The following is a 22,236-nucleotide window of genomic DNA, read 5'->3' on the forward strand; positions in this document are numbered from 1 at the left end:
AAACTCCAACTTCAAGTAGGCCCCAGTGTTTGTTGCTTCCTCCTTCGTATCCATGGGTACCCAATGTTTAACTCCCACTTATAAAAGAGAACATGTATTATTTGGTTGTCTGTTCCTGCATTCATTTGCTTAGGATAATGGCACTCAGCTTCTTCATACTGCTGCAAAGGACATGATTTTGTTCTTTTTTATGGCTGTTTTAGTATTCCACAGTGTATATGAACCACATTTTCCTTATCTAGTCTACTGTGAAGACATGTAGATTGATTCCATGCCTTTGCTATTGTGAATAGGGCTGCAATGAACATATGCATGCATGTGTCTTTATGGTAAAACAATTTATATATTCCTTTGGGTATGATATAGTTTGGCTCTGTGTCCCCTCCAAATCTCATCTCAAATTATAATACCCATGTGTCAAGGGAAGGACTTGGTAGAAAGTGATTGGATCATGAAGGCTATTTATGTTTTTCTCATGATAGTGAGTGAGTTCTAAAGATATCTCTTGGTTTTAAAGTTTTTGGCAGTTCCTCCTTCTCTCTCTGTCTCTCCTGCCTCCTTGTGAAGAAGATGCCTGCTTCCCCTTCACCTTCTACCATGATTGTAAGATTCCTTAGGCCTCCCCAGCCATGGGGAACTGCGAGTCAATTAAACCTCTTTTGCTTATAAATTACTCGGTCTCAGGAAGTTCTTTATAGCAGTGTCAAAATGGACTAATACAGAAAATTGGTACTGAGAGTGGGTTACTGCTATAAAGATACCTGGAAATGTGGAAGCGACTTTGGAGCTGGGTAATGGGCAGAGGTAAGAACAGTTAAGAGGGCTCAGAAAAAGACAGGAAGATGTGGGAAATGTTAACGGTAGAGGGTATCCAGGTTGTTGGCATCTTGAACAAAGAATTGGAACACCGCATGTTCTCACTCATAGGTGGGAATTGATCAATGAGAACACTTGGACACAGGAAGGGGAACATCACACACTGGGGCCTGTTGCGGGATGGGGGTAGGGTGGAGGGAAAGCATTAGGAGATATACCTAATGTAAATGACAAGTTAATGGGTGCAGCACACCAACATGGCACATGTATACATATGTAACAAACCTGCACATTGTGCACATGTACCCTAGAACTTAAAGTATATTAAAAAAATTAGACAAAACACAAAAACAAAGCAAGGAAGGAATGAAGGGTTTTCTTGAAAATGAAAGTACACTCTGCAGTCTGGGAGCAGGCCTGAGCATAGGGGCTCAAAGGCCCCATTCCAGAATTTTTGAGAGTTTAAATACCCCCAGAGGATTCCATTAGTTGCTTTGGGTATGCCCTATGTAAATGGAGAGGATGAAGTGAAATTACAAAGTCATTTATGCCCTAACGGAGAGGATATTTCCTGTTATAGCTGAAGTGTGAATTGGCCTTATGTTCCCTGCCTCCAGACCCTATTTTCCTGCCTCAGGCAAGATTGGCACTTCCTAGAATCTTGTTGAATGCTTTTGACCAAAATGCTGATAGTGATATGGACAATGACATCCAGGATAAGATGGTTCAGATGGAGATGAGGAACTTATTGGGAACTGGAAGAAAGGTCACTCTTGTTATGCTTTAGGAAAGAGATTGGCGGCATTTTGCCTCTGCTGTAGAGATCTGTGGAACTTTGAACTTGAGAGAGGTGATTTAGGGTACCTTGGGGAAGAAATTTCCAAGCAGCAAAGCATTCAAGAGTTAACCCGGCCGAGGGATCGAGACCATCCTGTCCAATATGGTGAAACTCTGTCTCTACTAGAAATACAAAAATTAGCTGGGCGTAGTGGCATGTGCATGTAGCCCCAGCTGCTCAGGAGGCTGAGGCAGAAGACTTGATTTAACCTGGGAGGCAGAGGTTGCAGTGAGCCAAGATTGCACCACTGCACAACAGAGCAAGACTCAGTCTCAAAAAAAAAAAAAAAAGAAGGTAACCAAACCTGGCTTTTTCTGACAGCATAAACCTAATTTTCTGGGAATAAATTCAACCTAGCTACAGAAATTTGCATAACTAATGAGGAGCCAAATGTTAACAGCCAAGCTATGGGGAAATGCCCCCAGGACATTTCAGAGATCTTCACAGTAGCCCCTCTCATCACAGGCCTGGAGACCTAGGAGGGAAAAATAATTTTGTGTACTGAGCCCAGGGTCCCACTGCTCTGTGGAGCCTCAGGACATGGTGCCCTGCATTCCAGTTGCTCCAGCTCCAGCCATGGCCAAAAGGGACCAAGCTACAGCTTGCACCATGACTTTAGAGGATGCAAGCCCCAAGCCTTGGTGCCTCCCACATGGTGTTGAGCCTGCAGGTGTGCAAAAGACAAGAGTTGAGCTTTGGGATTCTTCACCCGGATTTCAGAGGAGGTATGAAAACTCCTGGATGCCCAGGCAGAAGTCTGCTGCAGGGGCAGAGCCCCCATGGAGAACCTCCACTAGGACAATGTGGAGGGAAAATGTGGGGTTGGAGCCCTCACACAGAGTACCCACTGGGGCACTGCCTAGTTGAGCTGTGAGAAAAGGGCCACCACCCACAATGGTAGATCCATCAACAGCTTGCACTGTGCACCTAGGAAAGCTGCAGACACTCAATGCCAGCTCGTGAAAGCAGCTGCAGGGGCTGTATCCTGCAGAGCCACAGAGGCAGATCTGCCCAAGTCCTTGGGAGCCTATCTTTTACATAGGCATGCCCTGGATGTGCGACATGGAGTCAAAGGAAATTATTTTGAAATTTTAAGATTTAAAGATGTGCCCTGGTGGTTTTCAGACTTGCATGGGGCCTGTGGACCCTTTGTTGTGGCCAATTTCTCCCATTTAGAATGGGAACATTTACCTAATGCCTGTACCCCCATTGCATCTTGGAAGTAACTAACTTGTATTTGATTTTACAGGCTCATAGGCAGAAAGGCCTTGCCTTGTCTCTGATGAGACTTTGAACTTGAGCTTTTGAGTTAATGCTGGAATGAGTTAAGACTATGAAGGAACTATTGGGAGGGTATGATTGGTTTTGAAATGTGAAAAGGACATCAGAGGAGAGCAGGAGGGAGAAAAAAAAAGGACATGAGATTTGGGTGGGGCCAGGGTGGAATTATATGGTTTGGCTCTGTTTCCCCACGCAAATCTCATCGTGAATTGTAATCCACATGTGTCCAGAAAGGGACCTAACAGGAGGTGATAGGATCATGGAAGCAGTTTCCCCCATGCTGTTCTCATGATAGTGAGGGAGTTCTCATGAGATCTGATGGTTTAAAAGGGGCTGTTTCACCTGTACTCTCTCTGTCCTGCTGCCTTGTGAAGAAGGTGCTTGCTTCCCCCTTCACCTTTCACCATGACTATAAGTTTCCTGAGGCCTCCCCAATCATGCAGAACTGTGAGTCAATGAAACCTCTTTCGTTTACAAATTACACAGTTTCAGGGAGTTGTATAGCATTGTGAAAATGGACTAATAGAGGGTTTATATCCAGTAATGGAATTGCTGGGTAAAATGGTATATCTGCTTTAAGTTCTTTGAGAAATTGCCACACTGCTTTCCACAATGGCTGAACTAATTCACATTCCCACCTGCAGTGTATAAGTGTTTCCTTTTCTCCACAACTCACCAACATCTGTTATTTTTTGACTTAAAAAATAGCCATTCTGACTGGTGTGAGATGGTATGTCATTGTGGTTTTGAGTTGCACTTCACTAATGATTAATGATATTGAACATTTTTTCATATGCCTCTTGGCCGCATGTATGCCTTCTTTTGAAATGTGTCTCTTTATGTCCTTTGCCCACTTTTTAATGACATTGTTGTGTGTTTTTTTTTTTTTTTTGCTTGTTAATTTAAGTTCCTTATAGATTCTGGATATTAGACCTTTGTCAAATGTACAGTTTGAAAATATTTTCTCCCATTTTACAGGTTTTTTGTTTACTCTGTTGATAGTGTCTGTTGTTTTGCAGAAGCTCTTTCATTTAATTAGGTCCCATTTGTCAATTTTTGTTGTTGTTGTTTCAATTTCTTCCTGCATCTTCATCACGAAATGTTTGCCAGGACCTATGTTCAGGATGGTATGCCCCAGGTTTGCTTCTAGGGTTTTTGTAGTTTTCGCTTTTACATGTAAGTCTTTAATCCATCTTGAGTTGATTTTTGGATATGATGTAATGAAGGGGTCCAGTTCTAAACTTCTGCATATGGCCAACCAGTTATCTCAGCACCATTTTTTGGATAGAAAGTCCTTTCCCCATTGCTTATTCTTGTCAACTTTTCCAAAGATCAGATGGGTGTAGGTGTGCAGCTTCATTTCTGGGCTCTCTGCTCTGTTTCATTAGTCTATGTGTCTGTTTTTATGCCCTAATCAGATTGTTTTTATTATTGTAGCCTTGTATCATAGTTTGAAGTTTGGTAATGTAATGCCTCCAGCTTTATTCTGTTTGCTTAGGATTATCTTGGCTATTTGAGGTTTGTTGTTTTTCCATATAAACTGTAGAATAGTTTTTTTCTAATTCTGTGAAAAATGTCATTGGTAGTTTGACAGGAATAGCACTGAATCTGTAAATTGCTTTCAGCAGTATGGCCATTTTTACAATATTGAATCTTTCTATCCAAAAGCATGGAATGTTTTCTATTTGTTTGTGTCACCTGTGATTCGTTTGAGCAGTGTCTGGTAATTCTCACTGTGGAGATCTTTCACCTCCCTGGTTAGCTATACTCCTGGGTATTTGATTCTTTTTGTGGCTATTGTCAATACAATTGCATTCTTCATTTGGCTATCAGTTTGGACATTGTTGGTGAATATAAATGCTACTAATTTTTGTACATTGATTTTGTATTCTAAAACTTTTCTAAAGTTGTTTATCAGAACAGGGAGCTTTTGAGCAGAGACTATGGGATTTTCTATATATAAATCATATGATCTGCAAACAGAGATAGTTTGACTTCATCTCTTCCTATTTGGATGCCTTTTATTTTTTCTCTTGTCTGATTGTTCTGGCTAGGACTTCCAGTAATATATTGAATAGGAATGGAGAAAATAGGTATTCTTGTCTAATTCCAATTTTCAAGGGGAATACTTTCAGCTTTTGCCCATTCAATATGATGTTAGCTGTGGCTTTGTCATACATGGTTCTTATTATTTTGCAGTATGTTCCTTCAGTGCCTAGTTTGTTAGGGGTTTTTGAACATGAACGGATGTTGAATTTTATCAAAAGCCTTTTCTGCATCTATTGAGATAATCATGTAGCTCTTGTTTTTAGTTCTGTTTTTGTGATGAATGATATTTATTGATTTGTGTATGTTGAACCAACTTTACATCCCAGGGATAAAGCCTACTCGATTGTGGTGGATTTGGTTTGCTAGTATTTTGTTAAGGATTTTTGCATCAATGTTCATCAAGGATATTGGCATTAAGTTTTATTTTTTTGTTGTGTCTTTGCCAGGTTTTGGCATCAGAATGATGCTGGCCTCATAGAGTGTGTTAGGGAGGAGTCCCTCCTCCTCAGTGTTTTTGGAATAGTGTCAGTGGGAATGGTACCAACTCTTCTTTACACATCTGGTAGGAATGGGCTGTGAATCTCTGCTCCCAGGCTTTTTTTGGTTGGTAGACATTTTGTTACTGATTCCATTTTTGAACTTGTTATTTGTCTGTTGGGGATTTCAATTTCTTTCTGGTTCAATTTTGGGAGGTTGTATGCTTCCAGGAATTTATCCATTTATTGTAGACTTTCTTGTTTGTGAGCATAAAGGTGCTTTATAATAGTCTCAGAGGATTTTTTTTTATTTTTGTGGAATCAGAAGTAACATTTTCCTTGTCATTTCTGTTTGTGTTTATTTGGATCTTCTCTTCTTTTTTCATGATAAAGAAAAAAATTATTAGCTACCAATAAACACATAGCTACCATGTGTTTACTGGTAGCTAGGAGTTAACCAATCTTATTCATTCTTTCAAACAACAAGCTTCTGTACTTGTTTATCTTTTATGGTTTTTCACATGTCAATTTCATTCAGTTCAGCTCTGATTTTGATTATATCTTGTCTTCTGCTAGCATTGGGGTTGGTTTGCTCATGTTTTTCTAGATGCTCTAGGTGCAATTTTAGGTTGTTAATTTGAGATTTTTCTAACTTTTGATGTGAAATTTTAGCACTATGAACTTTCCTCTTAACACTGCTTTAGCTGTATCCCAGAGATTTTGGTATATTATATCTTTCATCTCAATTTCTAAGAATTTCTCGATTTCTGCCTTAATTTCACTGGTTCCCCAAAAGTCATTCAGGAGCGGGTTGTTTAATTTCCATGTAATTGTATGGTTTTGAATGATCTTCTTAGTATTGATTTCTATTCTTATTGCACTATTATCCAATAATGTGGTTGATATAATTTCATTTCTTTTGAGTTTGCTGACAATTGTTTTATGGCCAATTGCATGGCTGATTTTAATATATGTGTCATGTGGCAGTGAGAAGAATGTACATTCTGTTGTGTTTGGGTGGAGATTCCTGTGGATATCTATTAGGTCTGTTTGGTCAAGTGTTGAGTTCACATCCTGAATATCTTTGTTAGTTTTCTGCCTTGATGATCTGTCTAATACTGCCAGTGGGTTGTTGAAGTCTCCCACTATTTTATGTTATCTAAGTATCTTCATAGGTCTCTAAGAAGATGTTTTATAAATCTGGGTGCTGCTATGTTGGGTTCATGTACACTTAGGATAGTTAGGTCTTCTTGTTGAACTGAACTCTTTACCATTATGTAATGCCCTTCTGTGTCTTTTTTGATCATTGTTGGCTTGACATCTGTTTTGTCTAAAATTGGAATAGCATTACCTGCTTTTTAAAATTTCTTATTTGCTTGGTAGATTTTTCTCCATCCTTTTATTTTGGCCTATGGGTGTTGTTGCATGTGAGATGGGCTCTTGAAGATAAGAGTCCCATCTTTTGGGACTTGCTTCTTTATCCAACTTTCCACTCTGTGCCTTTTAATTGAGGCATTTAGCCTATTTACATGCAAGGTTGATATTGGTTTGTGTAGATTTAATCCTGTCCCCGCATTGCTAACTGGTTATTGTGCAAACTTGATTTTGTAGTTGATTTATAGTGTCGATGGCATAGTACTTAAGTGTGTTTTTGTGATGGCTAGTAATGGCCTTACCTATCCATATTTAGGACTCCTTTTAGAACCTCTTTTAGGGCAGGTCTGGTGGAAACAAATTTCCTTTGTATTTGCTTCTCTGAAAAGGATTCTATTTCTCCTTCATTTAGGAAGCTTAGTTTGGCTGGATATGAAATTCTTGGTTGGAATTCCTTTTTTTTTTTTTTTTTAAGAACGCTGAATATAGCCCCCAATATCTTTGAGCTTCTACACTTTCAACTAAAAGCTCTATTTTTAGCCTGATTGGGTCCCTTTTTAAATGACCCGACCTTTATCTTCAGCTGCCTTTAATATTTTTTCTCTCATTTTGACCTAGGAGAATCTGATAACTATGTGTCATGGGAATGGTCATCTTGAATAGTATCTTGCAGGGGTTCTCTGCATGTCCTGAATTAGAATGTTGGCCTCTCTAGCAACAGTTTGCACCCTGTACCTAGAAAAGCCACAAGTACTCAACTCCAGCCCATGACAGAAGCTGTGGGCTGTAGCCTGCAAAGCCATGGGGCTGAAATGCCCAAGACTTTGGGAGCCCACCCCTTGCACCAGTGTGCCCTGGATATGGAGGATAATGAGGCAAAAGAGATTATTTTGGAGCTTTAAGATTTAATACCACATTGATATGTTTCAAACTTGTGTGGAGCTTGTAGCCCCTTTCTTTTGGCTGATTTCTCCCTTTTGGAATGGCAATGTTTACTCAATGCCTATACCTCCATCGTATCTTGAAAGTAAATAACTTGCCTTTGATTTTACAGGCTAACAGATGGAAGGAATTTGCCTTGTCTCAGATGAGACTTTGGAGTTTAAAGCTAATGCTGAAATGAGTTAAGGCATTGAGGGACTATTGGGAAGACATGGTTGCATTTTGCAATGTGAGAAGGACATAATATTTGGAGAGGGGTCAGGGTTGCAATGATATTGCTTGTATATTTGTCCCTGCTTACATCTTATATTTAAATATAACCCCTAATGTTGGAAGTGGGGCCTGGTAGGAAGTGTTTGGGTCATGGAGGCAGATCCCTCATGGCTTGGCACTGTCTTCACAATAGTTAGTGAGTTCTCATGAGATATGGCTGCTTAAAAGTGTGTGGCACCTACCCTTCTTCCTTTCTTGCTCCCATTTTCACCATGTGAAGCGCCTGCTTCTGCCTTTCCTTCCACCATTATTATAAGCTTCCTGATGCTTCCCCAGAAGCTGAATGGATGCCAGCATCATGATTCCTGTGAAGCCTATAGAACTGTGAGTGAATTAAACCTATTTTCTTTATAAATTATCCAGTCTCAGGTATTTCTTTATAAAAATGTTAGAACGACCTAATACAAATGAGAAACATTTCATATTCTCTTAGACATGACACTGCCTTTAGCAAATTTAAGATTTTTGACAAGTTATTCAGGAAACATAGCTATATTTGAAAGTAAGCTTTTGGCTTCATTTTTTTCTCCTGAAATACTGTTGCCTCCAGTGTTTATCACACAGAAAATATACATAGCTAACAGAGAAGAGTAAGGTATGGCACTTGCTTCAGTTATAACTCAATTCACTCATCTGCCTTTCCCAGGGCTGGATTTGAGCCCTCCAAAGAGATAACCAAAAATTATTTTCTGATTTCCAAAAATTAGATTTCTAAAAATATCTTGAGAATTCTCCATATATTTTCAGTGTCGGATATTTTAGCCACTAACATAAATTTCTTTTAAACTATATTTTATGCCTTATTCTTGTCTTTATTATGTTTTCTTTTTTCTTTTTTGAAAACTTTTTTTCTTGTCTACAGATTTACTTGAATTCAGACAAAAGTAGGAATATTTGGACACTCAGCATTCCAAAATACCCATGAGTACTGCCAAAAGGACAAAAAAGAAACTTTTAAGCAATTTTTGAATCTTGTGGCAACCTCTTATTTCTGGGCTTCAAACAAGAGTGTAGATAGAAAAACCAGTTAGGAGGCTGTTGCAGGTGTCTTGGTGATGAATTAAACAAAATTTCATACAGTAGTTGAGCATGGTATGTGATGCTCATGTATTTTGCTAACTCATACAAGTACCAGAAAATAATTCATTAGGTAATGGCAATGTAAATGATTTCTTCCTCTTTCTTTCTTTATTTTTTTCTTTCCTATTTTTTCTTCCTTCCTTCAATCTTTCTTTTTTATTTTTTTTTATTTTTTATTTTTGGAGACAAGGACTCACTCTTGCCACTCAGGCTGGAGTGTGGTGGTCTGATCATAGCTCACTGCAGCCTAGAACTCCTAAAATTAAGCAATCCACTCACATTAGCCTTCTGAGTAGCTAAGACTCCAGGCATGCACCAACATGCCCACTTAATTTTTTAAACTTTTTTTTTTTTTTTTTTTTTTGTAGAGATAGAGTGTCACTTGTTGCCCATACTGGAGTGATTTTTTTTTCAAAAGTTAAAGGTATTAATTAGATATAAGACATCAATAATGTTATTAAAATATTAGCTTATTGAGCCCTAGAGTTAATAAAATTCAGGAATAAAAGTTTAGCGTGTTACCTTTACCTTATACTAAAATATCAACTGTAAGTAGAATGTAGAAATTCAGTCTCACATAAATTACATGTTTCCAAACCACATCATTTTTTTAAAAGAAAAAGACAAAATGAAATGCACACTCATCACAGTTGATATAAAATTAGCAGGTAAAATATGTTTTTTTTTTAACTTTAAAAGATAAAACAAGTAACAGTCATCTAATCTACTTCCCTGTCATTGTTATGTCACTGAAGGCTAGGCTGCTCCCTTAGCTCAATTATCTTGGTTGCCAAGGCCAAGGTCTCAGAGGCAGCATGGTGCAAGGATGTCTCTCCACCAAAAATGTCCATCCACTCTGAATAGAGAAACTTCGGACCTCAGAAATGGACTGCCTTGGCAGAAGAATATGGAAACCTTTGCAGTTACTGAGCCTGAGAGAGACCAGAGAGCTTTCTGAACAGAGGGCAAAGATGAACTGGGACATAAAGCAAAGGCATTCTTCAAAGAGGGAGGACTACTGGTCCATGCTGGATACCCCACAGTAAACAAATAGGAAGAACTCCAGGAATTTTAAAGTCAGCCCAAGTGTGCCCTGAGCAATAGATGCCAATACTCTTTATTCTGTAATTTGTGCCTATAGTAACCCTCCTAACACAGGATCCCAGAGCAGTGTTCACTCCTGTCCACCCTTGCCTGTACTTCTGTGTTTATTCTGATAACCCTTCCTTGGCACTGACCTACCATTCTTTATTGGAAATACTCTCCTTCCTGAAACATGGAAAATGTTCCCTGGGAAATGCCAAGGTCTATTTACTAATAATTTTATTTATGAATTTTAATTGTTCAGATGAAGTAAAAAATTATAAGGTACTTAAGTAACAGTTTTGTAACACTTCAGATATATTTTGCTCAATAATTTTTTTCTTTAAAAATAATGAAAGGATAGATGAGTTAATCTGTTTATCCACCTTCATGGCCCTGCCATAGAGGATGATTTTACATTTAACCTTTTCTTTCTGACACTTGTGATTTTTATCGACACTGTGAAGGTGAAATGCCAGCATATAAAGTAGAAAGTCATTAAGATAATTTCATAGCAAATGATTGAAGGGAGGAGTTCCTTCTTCCAACTGGGGGCAAAGAATCATAATAATAATATGATAGGAATAGTACTAAACATTATTACTAATGAGTGCTAGTTATTTGGGGTGTATTATATTATCTAACTCTTTAATAACTATAGGACATAAGGCATCATAGATCAGAATTGGCACTTAGAAATTTTTGCTGTATGTGATAGTGTGCACTGTCACTGACCATCCCAACCCCACCAGTGCCCTGCCCCTGCAACACCACTGTGGCCACCAGTGTAAGTGCACATAGGAATGCCACCACCCTACTCCAACTGGTACCCTGCCACAGCAAACATGTGTGCACCCCACCACACTGATGCAGTGGCTAGTATGTGTGAGAAAGCATGGGTCCCACTGACACTACCCTGACAAAACACTTTGGCAAGCATGTCTCATCATAGTGTTGTGGCCAGCAGATCAGGAACACTTTGGACCCTCCAGAGCAGTGAATTTCTAACCTTGAAGGTCCGGAGAATAAAGCTAGGGCACAATACAAGCCCCTGAGAGTTAGAGCACACACCTTCCTCAAATGGAGACAGTTGACTGAACCCACCATTTATCACAATCGAAATCCCAAGGGCATCAAAGAAGCAAAAAAAAAAAAAAAAAAGATTGAAGGAATATCAGCCAACACAAATGAGAAAGGATCATTGCAGGAACTCTAGTAACTGAAGAAGCCAGAGTGCACTTACCTCCAAATCACCACACTAGTTTCCTAGCAATGGTTCATAACCAGGCTGAAATGACAGACATAAAACTCAGAGTATGGGTATAAATGAAGATCATTGAGATTCAGGAAAAAGTCAAAACCCAATCCAAGAAAACTAAGGAATACAATAAAACGATACAAAGGCTAAAAGACAAAATGCCCATTTTAAGAAAGAACTAAACTGATCTGATAGAGCTGAGAAACTCACTACAAGAATTTTGAAATACAATCACAAGTATTAAGAGTAGAATATAATAAGCTGAGGAAAGAATCTCAGAGCTCTAAGACTCTAATCTCCAGGGCTCTCTGAATTAACTCAGTCAGACAAAAATAAAAAAGAGAATTAAAAAAAGAATGAACAAAATCTCCATAAAATATGGGATTACATAGAAACCAAATTTATGACTAATTGGTGTTCCAAAAAGAGAGGGAGGAAAAGCAAGCAACCTGGAAAATGTATTTGAGGATATCATCCGTGATCATAACCCTAGTTATGATAGTTGCTATCATAACATATCACTATCTATGATAGTGAGTGAGTTCTCATGAGATCTGATGATTTGGTAAGGCAGTTTTCCCTGCTATCACATGCTCTCTCTTGTCTGCCGCTATGTAAGACTGGCCTGCTTCCCCTTCTGCCATGACTGTAAGTTTCCTGAGGCCTCTCAAGCAATGCAGCACTGTGAGTCAATTAAACCTCTTTTCTTTAAAAATTACCTAGTCTCTGGTATGTCTGGCAGTGTGAAAATGGACTAATACACTCCAGTTCCCAAGAAGTTTCTCATTTCCATCTGAGACTTTGGCAGCCTGGACTTCACTGTCCATATCATTATCAGCATTTTGGTCACAGCCATGTAATCAGTCTCTAAGAAGTTCCAAATCTTATCTTCCTGTCTCCTTCTGAGCCCTCCAAACCCTGCCTGTCACAGAGTTCCAAAGTTGCTTCCACATTTTCAGGTATCTTTATAGTAATACACCACCTCTGGTACCAATTTTCTGTATTAGGCTGTTCTTGCCTTGCTATAAAGAAATACACCAGATTAGATAATTGGTTAAGAAAAGAGGTTTAATTGCTCACAGTTCTACAGGTATTACAAGCAGCATGATGCTCAAGAAGCTTATAATCATAGCAGAAAGTAAAGCACGAGCAGGCATTTCACATGGCAAAACCAGGAGCAAGAGAGAGAGATAGACTGGGGTGAGGAGGTGCTACACACTTTTAAATGACCAGATCTTGCAATAACTCACTCACTATCATGAAGACAGCACCAAACAATGAGGGATCCACCCTCATGACCAAAGCACCGCCCACCAGGCTCCATCTCCAACATTGGGCAATATTGGGAATTACATTTCAACATGAGATTTGGGCAGGGACAGATATACAGACAATATCACCATTTGATTGTGAACTTGTCATTGGTCAGGCTTGAGTTTCCATTGACTTTACTTTGAAATCACCTTCACTTCTCTTATTCCTTGAAATGGAGTCCCACAAATTTTCTTCCTATGATATCAAGGAAGTTTGTCTGCTAAGAGGTTGGCAGGGTTGGAGCTCTGGAATGCAGGACTGGAGGTGAATGCCCTCTTGCCTCTGGTAGGACTCAAGAAGTACCTGCGGTTTCCCACTCTACCCCTTTTTTCAATCTCTTTGCTGCTTATAAACCAGGCTTCAAACCTATGGAAGTAGTGATTGACTTTTTAGGGCCCATCATGTTTTTCCTGACACAAGAATTTACCTACTATAAAATATTTTTTTTTCCTGTGAAAAGTCAATGACTTGTAATTTGGTTAGCAAACAGAAACTATGCACTTAATAAATGCAATGTTTTTTTGCATGTGTCTTGCACAAAATTTCTTAACTACACATCAACATCCTTTTACAAAAAACCAGGTATCCCATGCTTAAGAAAATTACTCTGAATCCAAAAACTATTAATTATTAGGTCAGTCTTTATTCAAGTAAATATAATAAATTAATCAATTCATTTGTTCATGTAGTCAAAAAAAATCTGAGTACTAAAGATGTGCCAGACACTGACAGCTGACTGGGAAGCTCATGGCATTCAGGGACATATAGAGAGGTTAATAAATAATTATAGTATCTTGTGAAGTTATACGAAAGAGGCATCTACAGTGTTGCAAACAAGAGTGAGGAATTCACTCTACTTGAAGATACATGTCCCCATCCTCTCAACAAAAAGCAGATGAACAATGTTTTGAACACTTCTAAATATTCATTTGTTGGATAAGGCTAGGAGACATAGTCCATTGGGGAGAAAAGACTAAAAAAGATGATATAAAATAGCCTGGCAATTTTATACTCTTAAAATAGATTAATATAACAGAAGTATTATATGCTTATTATAGAGTAACCAACTTTTGAAGTCAAGATTTGTGGTTAAAAGTTATAAAAATCTGACTTAAGTGGTATTTAAAAAAAAAAAAGAAAAAAATTTGCTCAAGAGCCTGGGAGTAAATCCTTCAGGTGTGACTAATCTAGATCCATTTAAAAATTAACATAGGGGATCTAAAATTACATATTTTAATTTATTGAATATATTTACTTCTGTGATATTACATACATGTCTTGATACTGTCTTATGCAACTAATCCACTTTCTGCATTATTTTTCTAACTTAAATTTATCTTAAATTAATTTTAAATAATCATAATAATATATGTGATATACACATAGTCAGATGTATACATGTTTTGCTTATACTCTCAGATGCAGATAACTGAATTCACTGAGAATATTGACCATGTAAAGCATTTACTTGCATAAGGGCTGAGTTCAATGTTAGCTGTAATGCTTAAATAATGATTGGAATTCATTATTTTTCAACTGTTAAGACATTAAATTATTTGAAGTTTCATTATGCATCATCATGCCTGTCACCATTCTTGCTTAATGAATAATGTTTTTATCTACTGATCTCACAACCAATACATAACAAATCAAACAGAGGAACACTTCTTTAAATGATTTTGCCTCAGAAAATTCACCAGGCTCAATTTTATATTTGGTTAGAATAAAACATTCATTCCTTTCTAAAAATTTCTTGGTTTAGAAAATAGCTGACTTCTATTATAGCTTAGCTTACACTTCTCAGCCAAAAAAAAAAAAAAAAAACACAAGAAACAAGGAAATAATTCCTTTAGCTGCAAGTAATTTTGGTCATGTCTACACAAATCCAAATTAACTAATTGGAAAGGTAAAAATTCAGTCATGTTGTTTTGTCCTTAGCATGGCAACAACATATACTTTTTAACCTAAAATAATTTTATATTTAGTTTTGCTTTGATGTCTAAAGTTTCTTATTCATGTTATGTGAGATCTACAAAGAATAACAATACGGTTCAAAATCTGTATAATGCTCAGAGACTGATTTTTATGAACTTTTATTTTATATTTATCATGCTGTGACTCAAATACTACACACTATGTTAATTTTTTTTCAGGGGTCCAATTGCTAGTTTCCTGTTTTTATTAATAAGTCTGATGATATATGTACACATCAAAATGCATTTTACTTTTTAATCTACATCTTCAGAGAACAATTCATATTCTGCCACCTTCTTTCTTAGAAGAGAACAAACCTGGGCCAAGTGGCACATTATATTGCTCTTCAACTAGAGCCAAGTTTCTGTCTTTAATACATTTTCTGTGACATGTAATTTATATTTCAAAATATTCTAGTTTTTTTTCCTATAGAAACCAACTGCCAGTTGCTTCCAGCCTCTATTTTTTAATTCATTCAAAATTCATAGAGTAAAAAATGTTTTTTTCTGCTATAGGTTTCATTTAAAAGAAATTATAAATAAGGTTAGGGAATGAAATTCCATTTCCTTGCATGAACACTACAATGCAATGTGTAAATAAGTAACTTTTAAAGATAATCAAATCTAGAAGCTTAGAATTGAAATTGAAGGATATTTAGTCCAACCTCTTATACAATTCAAGAATCCTTTCTACAACATCCCTGGCAAACAATCATATTATAATTTCCCAATTAAGACCTTAAAAAGCTGTTTCATATACAAAATGAGTTTGGTCCCACAACTTTCAATGTGTCATTAACAGACTATTATGGTTGTCAGACATTGTATATTGAGGAATGCATGGTGGACAAAGGAAGGGAGGGGAAAAAAGAACTGAAACTAAAACTCCTGTCCTGACTCCCCTCCATGTTCTCCATAGACTAGCCAACTGATACTCTTGAATGATCCAGAACAAAACCACAATGCCCATCCAGTCTGCCTAGAGAAGGCAGAATCTTGGTCCAAGGAACAGAACAAGGGCATGTCTTGGCCATTAGTTAACCCTTCTCTTGGAAAAAAAAAATTAGATTACTTAAAATATTTGTGTAGAATTACAAGTAGGTCTCACATTTTCCTAGAAAACAGTCTCAATGGACAGCATACTCATAAAGAAAATCCTTCTCTGGATATTGTTTTGGTACCATCTAAAGTTTTCAAGCTGTCTTTGAGCAAAGCTCTTCAACAATTCCATTTTATTGCCTAAGGCAAGCGGAGTTCCTATATATTTTGTATTCACTCTCTTACCTATCAATTTAATTCAGTTTTTTTATATTATATTATGTGATACAATTTAAAATTTTAATCTGATGATTCTTACTCTGTTCATGTCTCCTAGCACATCTTTTCATTTCCATTTAGGTGTGTGCAAAAAATTTATGAATCCAAGAAATGTTATGAAGTGTCTGTTTTGAGTATTTTGTGTAAGGTAATGGAAGTACAATCTAATAAAACTTAAATTTAATATCAATGGATACAAAATATTTTGGAAGAAAAAAATCTACTATCCAAAAATAACACAATTCACTTCAAAGTTTAAAAGTATGCTACATTTGTCATAGTTTTGTTTGCATTCATTCATTCAATCATTCTACAAATACTTATTGTGTACCCAATATGTTTTAAACAGTTTTAGGTTATGTTGATACAGGTCTGAACAAAAGAGATGAAACTCAGACTTACATTATTGTTTTGAGAGAGACCGACAAGCAAGTCAAATTTTAAAATGTATACTATGTTAGATGGTGATGCCTGCTAAGTAAGGAAATAAAGTAGAGAGATAGGATAGGGGACTTGTGGAGATGAAATTTTAAATAGAGCATCCAGGGAAGGTGACATTGAAAGTGTGACACTTCAGTAAAGACCTGAACAAGATGAGAAAGGAAGCCATGTGAATACCTAGGAGCAGAGCATTCCAGACAAAGGAAGAAGCAAATGTGTCTGCTTTTGCAGAAGCATACCTAGAGTATCCGAGGAAAATCCAGGAGGTCAGTGTGAGCTACTGAGCTGAGAGAGAGGTTAAGAAGGCCAGGGTAGCCTAATTTTAGGATCTTTCAGTCATAATAAGAACTTATTCTATTACACTAAGAAAGATGGAAAGCCATTAGTAAGTTCTGAATGGAGAAGCAACATAGTTTTCCTCTTACTTTAACAAGATCTCTTGCATTTTGGAAAACAAGGGCACAAGAACAGGAGCAGAAAGACCATTTTGGAGGTTATCATATGATGATCCAGTTAAAAGATAATGACTGCTGGGGATCCTGTAGATAGCACTGGATGTGTTTAGAAGAGAAAACATAATCGAATTTGCTGATGAAGTGAATGTGAAATATGAGAGTATAAAATTTGACTCCAAGCTTTTTTGGCTTTATCAGCTGGAAGGATGGAGTGGCCATTAATTGAGACTGGGAAAACTATAGAGGGGCAAGTTCAGACATTAAAGGTTGAGTTTCCCATTAGAAGCCCGGAGAGATTTAGATGAGGCAATAGATTATATAAGTCTGGCATTTAAGGGAGAGTTTCAGACATGATTAATACATTTGGGCATCACTGGTATATAGAAAGGATTTAAATAAATGAACTAGATGAACTCATAAAAGCAAAAGGTATAGAGAGAAGAGAAGAGGTTCAAGGGCTGAGTCTGGGTGATTCCACTCTTTAGTGGTCAGAGAAAGGAGGAGGAGCTAGCAAAAGAAACTAGGTAGTAGTAAAACTCCTATAAGCTAAAAGAAAAGTTTCTTAGGGCCTAAAGCAAGCTTGTCCAACCCACAGCCTGTGGGCCGCATGCGGCGCAGGACGGCTTTGAACGCAGCACTAGACAAATTTGTAAACTTTCTTAAAACATTATGGGACTTTCTGTGATTGTTTTTTTAGCTCATCAGCTATTGTTAGTGTATTTTACCTGTGGCCCAAGATAATTATTCTTCTTCCAGTGAGGCCCAGGGAAGCAAAAAGATTGGACACCCCTGGTGTAAAGGATCAGCTGTGTTGAAAGCAGCGGGTAGGTCAATCATGTTGAAGACAGTGATGGCAGTGGATTTAACTATGGAGAGGTCATTAGGACCTTGACAGAAGTAGTTTTAGTGGAATGGTAGAGATGAAAGCCAGTTTATTAGAATGATTCAAGAGAGAATAAAAGGAGAAACTTTGAGATTTTGTGAATTTTATTTAAGATTATGAGATTTGACATTATGAATCCGAGATTGTGAGTAGCAAAACTTCTTGGGAAGTTTGGTTGTAAGGGACAACAAAAGGAAAATGAGGAATAGCACGTTTTCATTTTCTTTGCCTTTTGTAAGATGGGGAAAATAAGATGGATGTTCCTCTATTTGTGGGCATTTGAGAGTTCATGAACCAAAAGAAAAAAGAAAAAAAAAAGGCAATCTGTTTAAGAATCTGTATTCCAAAGAGAAATAAAAGATAATAAGATCTTTGAAAGCCAATTTTCAGGCAAAGGAAGCATTACTACTGGGGGGGGGGGGGGGTGGTAACAGTTTGTGTAATTGCAAGAGCAGTGGTTTATAGTTTATAAACACAATCTGACCTTTGGCCTTTTTTCAAACATGCGAATAAATATTTCTCCTCGGCAAAATGAGTACTATTTTTAAACATGTTAAGCTTCTTCCTTTGTTTTTTTCAAACATGCTAAGCTTCTTCCTTTGTTCACAAAATATTAGAAGCAGAGTCCAAATCTTTGAATGAATTTTAAGAGACAAAAAGGTTGAGACTAGAAGCAGTGTTTTTTAAGTGCCCAAGAATTCCTAAAGATAGGAAATTCCCTCATTTCTATTTATTTACATTTTGTGTGAGTCATACCAGGGAAAATGCTAGTCAAATATCACTTCAATAGATGTTTTTATTTTACAGAAGCTTAAAAACCCTAAAAGTGTAATTTGTTTTCAGCATATTTTTGAAATTAAATTTAAAATGCTTTATTGCTGAAAAAGGCTAACAGTCATCTGAGCCTTTGGCAAGCTATAATCTTTTTGCTGGTGAAGTGTCTTGCCTTGATGTTGATGGCTGCTGACTGATCAGGGTGGTGGTTGCTGAAGATTGGGGTGGCTGTTGCAATTACATAAAAGAAGACAACAATGAACTTTGCCACATCAATTAACTCTTCTTTTCACAAAAGATTTATCTTTAGCACGTAATGCTGTTTGATAGCATTTTTTAAATAAAATAAAATTATCTTAGGAGAAAGAATCTGAACAATCTTAAGGTATTCTCATGGAATTAGAAGTCCAGGGACTTTCAATAACAAGTGAAGAAGAAAAAAGTGGTAATTAGCTAATACTGTTTAGAGTTGTTATTAATTCTAGTGCCAAAAAAAAAATGTTAACTAGAATTGTTTTCACTGTGCCCATACCTGGAAATTCAAACACACCATCAACTGTCAGGGAAAGTAGAACAACTTAATGTTATAGATAAAACAATAACTCTTTTAAATTTTTTTAAAATTTTGATGTCTCAAACTATTGGCAATAGTAAAATAATTAGATGTCACAACACACTTTTTGTTTAGAATTCTTTGGTCTTCTTTTCCTAACACACACACACACACACACACACACACACACACACAGCTAAAACAAAGTCCTTGAAAAGCAATAATTTAGCTATGAATGTAGACTAGACAACAAAAGGAAGAAAGCATATTCATCCCACACTGAAGAGAGTATATTTTTTACTGTGAAGAAAACATTAAGACCAAGAAAAAGAAATTACCAAGTGTTCAATGAACTGGGGAGCTGGTCTAAAAATAGTACTCATTTTGCCAAGGAGAAAAAGTTACTCATAACTCAACATGAGCATTTACAATTAATCTCTTGTTTTTATCGCTTTTGAAATAAAATATACTCTTTATGTTCTCAACATGTGAGCTATGATACTAATGTCAATAGCAGAGAATAATATGGAAATGGAATCAGTATGATTATGCATGAGGGGAAATGGCAGCTTTGTAATCATGATATCTCTTGCATTAACAGATTTTGCACACTACCTTTTTCAGAATATAAAAGCCATTGAAGTAAAAATATAAAATTAAATAGTGTTGAAAAGTTCAATTTCTTTAGTGTTGGCATTCTATAAAATAGGTCTAGTTTCCAAAATAAAGAGTCAGTATGATCAAAATTTGTGTCACCTTTACTTATTTCACAAGTTACAGAAAATTCCTGACCCCAAGTGATCATTTTGAGTCCCTAGACATAAGACTTTGACACTTTAGATTTTTACCTTTGTAACAAAGAAATCACCCTGACTGTTGTGACAAAAAGAGAACCATCTCTGGATATTTTTACAGGAAAACAACAATTTCTTTGAAAGTTAAGATCTTATATTTTCCTTAGTAAGCTTAACAAGGTGGACATTTTTTGTGTGTGAATAGAAGGAATAGAGTTTAAGTAAACGACTTAAGGTGACAAATAATACCAATATCTGTTTCCACAAAACATATTTCAAGATTATGGCAGAAAACTGAAAATTAAAAGGTGACTTAAAACGGTATATGTTTCTATTAATAAAAGTAATAGATATTCATGGTAGAATGTATGAAAACTGCAAAACCAAGACAAAATACAAATGATCTGCAGTCACACCAATTATGAGTAACATTTAACATTTGAAGTATTTACTTGAGGATATTTTCTATTCATATTATAGGAACTAAATTAAGATTATATTATAATAGATTCTTGCATTTCATTAGGTTACTTGTAACATCATAGGAATTTGCCCTTATCATTTAATATTATTTGAAAGAAATGATATACATAAAACAGTAGTATATTTTTAAATTTCTTTATTGTGTATTAAGATGTTTCTTTTTTATGGTATTCTAAATGGGCCTGAGATGAATCCACATATATTTAAGTTTTGCTTTGATTGAAGCGGCTTTATAATTTTTTCCATTTCATTAATAAAATTTTAAGTATAGATTCTTACCCTACCTGTGACGGAATGAATGGCTAGGTATTTGATTTATTTATTAGGCCAAACTCTAAATATTTTTATATGTGTTAGAGCCTTCAAATGAAAAAGTAAATAAACTACAGAAAGAAAAATGAGAAATGGGAATAAAAATGGAGTCAGAGAAAGATCAATACTGGAAATATACAGCACACAATCCCAATCCCAAATAGTTAATAGAAATATGTCACAATGTTGTTTGGAATTTCTGAATAGCCAAACCAGAAAGGGAAACATACTACTTGTGAGTCTCAACTCTTAGGATTAAAATGTTATTCTCAGAGGTAGCTTCACCCTTTGTCGATACTGTAACTTCAGCAAAATTTCTTCCTTAGATTTTCATGAAGACAAATCAGATTGACAGAATGAATTTCATCTTCACTGACATCTCTTTAAGTAATTTTGACAGAGCTGTTTCTTCTGTCTCTTCTTGTAAACTAAGGGCATAATGACCAGATCAAAAAAACTTAAAATACATAGTAATGGGTCTCCACTTGTCAACTAAATTTCTATTTGAAGGATCTATAAAAGTGACTACTTGGTTGGATCATGTGTGCCTATTTTAACTTTTTAATTTGATTTCCTTTGGTTTTAACAAGCCACAAAATTAAAATATTTTGAGCCCCTTTATGATGATGGGAGAAAATATTTTGACAGTTGGTTGAGAAGCTGTTGTTATGATAGGGATTTAGGGCATATCATTTTGTTTCCAAGAAAGTGATTTTGTTTTTAAATTGCATACTTTACTTAACTCCAAACAGAACTTGAGCTGGCTTACAGTTGAAAGCAAGAAGTACATGGAGTCACTAACACTAAAATAAAATAACATCATGGTATGCAAGTTTGGGGATAGATGCTTATACAGAAAACCAGGTTTAGAAGAGCTAGTGTATTAAACATGTTGGCAACTAAGCCTACATAAATCTAATCAAATGATAAGAATCATTTCAGTTCTTTAGGAAAAATAGATGTTTTATGACCACAAAATCCAAACTTAACTCTTAGTTAAAAATCAGCATCAGACTTCTAGGTAAAAAAATGCTACACACTTCTCACTCCTTAAGTGAAATATGCCTTAAAATTGAGATGATGACATAGAAGAATGACTTGAGATAATTGTAGAAAATGCTGAGAAGGCTAAGAAATCCGAACAATTTGTGGGAAAATAGTAGACATTGAGGCAAGATAAAAATGAGATAACATAAAAATAATTGGATCTCCTAACAGATAGAAACCAAAAAATTGAGCAGAGAAATGATTTGAATACATAATATTAACAATATTTCCTAAGTTGAAGGAATATTCAGATTGACATCTGAAAAGAGCCCAGCATATTTCAGAGAAAGATGGTTTGAAATGGTTGCCAAGGATTGGTGTATAATTTGATAACTTGAAATTCACAGCTAAAGAGAGAGAGAAGAGTATAGTGCTAAATTGCGGCACCATGAAGGTATTAATAAGCACAAAAAGAATGAC

Source organism: Pan troglodytes, chromosome 6, assembly GCF_028858775.2.
Source record: "Pan troglodytes isolate AG18354 chromosome 6, NHGRI_mPanTro3-v2.0_pri, whole genome shotgun sequence".
Classification (NCBI taxonomy): Eukaryota; Metazoa; Chordata; class Mammalia; order Primates; family Hominidae; genus Pan; species Pan troglodytes.